Source organism: Octopus bimaculoides, chromosome 13 (genome assembly GCF_001194135.2).
Source record: "Octopus bimaculoides isolate UCB-OBI-ISO-001 chromosome 13, ASM119413v2, whole genome shotgun sequence".
Taxonomy (NCBI): domain Eukaryota; kingdom Metazoa; phylum Mollusca; class Cephalopoda; order Octopoda; family Octopodidae; genus Octopus; species Octopus bimaculoides.
Window position 1 is genome coordinate 41670821 of NC_068993.1, and position 1013 is coordinate 41671833.

A 1013-nucleotide genomic window follows, 5' to 3' on the forward strand; every position below is an offset into this window, starting at 1 on the left:
AGAGAGAGAGAGAGAAATAGAGAGAGTGTGAGTGTATGTGCGTGTGTGTGTGAGAGAGAGAGTGATAGAGATAGAGAGAGAGAGTGAGAGAGAGAGAGAGTGTGTGTGTGTATCTATGTATGGCCGAGAGAGAGTTAACTGAATTTTTTTAATTCACTTTTGTAGAGTGAATGTGTGAATGACTGATAGAGAGAAGGAGAGAGAGGTTCTGTATGTTTGTATGTATGTATGTATGTATATATGAAGGGCTTTGGCTGACTGTCATCCTGTACTCCCCTTGTTGCTAGCAACTAGTTTGTTTTAATGGCGGAAGAAAGAGGGGAATTCCATTAGAATCAATTTTCTCGGTAACTATGGGAGCTAGGAAGAAAATACAAACTGCCTTCCAATCTATGTACCCATCTCCATATGTGTGCCATTTTTCACGTGAATCCATCCAACCGTTTGGCTGTGAACCTCAAGACAAGAAAGAATACAACGATCGCCCATGTCCAATTTATATTATATATATATAGTTGAAATTTACAGGAAAATCAAAAGAGGAAGACAGGTGTATGAACAACAAGCAGGTATATTAGTTTGACGCTCGGGAAAGTGAGGAATCTTTAACGTTTCGAGCCTACGCTCTTCAGCAGAAAGGAACAAGAGAAAATAATCCGAGAGAGAATATAAAACTTGTGGATTTAGCGATCAAGCAAGGCGACTGGTTGGGAAAAAATGGCTTGATAGGAGAGGTAGAAAGAAGGAGAGAGAATGAAATATTGGTGATCCCAAAACAAAGGTGCGTGTGCGTATCTGTATGTGAGAATGTGTGTGTGTTTGTGGATAGGGGCTAGTGACTTTGATGGGTGGATGTGTGTACGTGCGTCTGTAATACGTGGGTGTGTGGATGACAGAGTGCGGATGTTCAGATGATGGTGTGTGGTGTGGGTGCGGGAAGTGGTCAGTGCTTGTATGTGTGGAGTGGTGTAGGTTGTTGTGGAGTGGTGTGGTGGTGTATAGTGTGGTGTGGA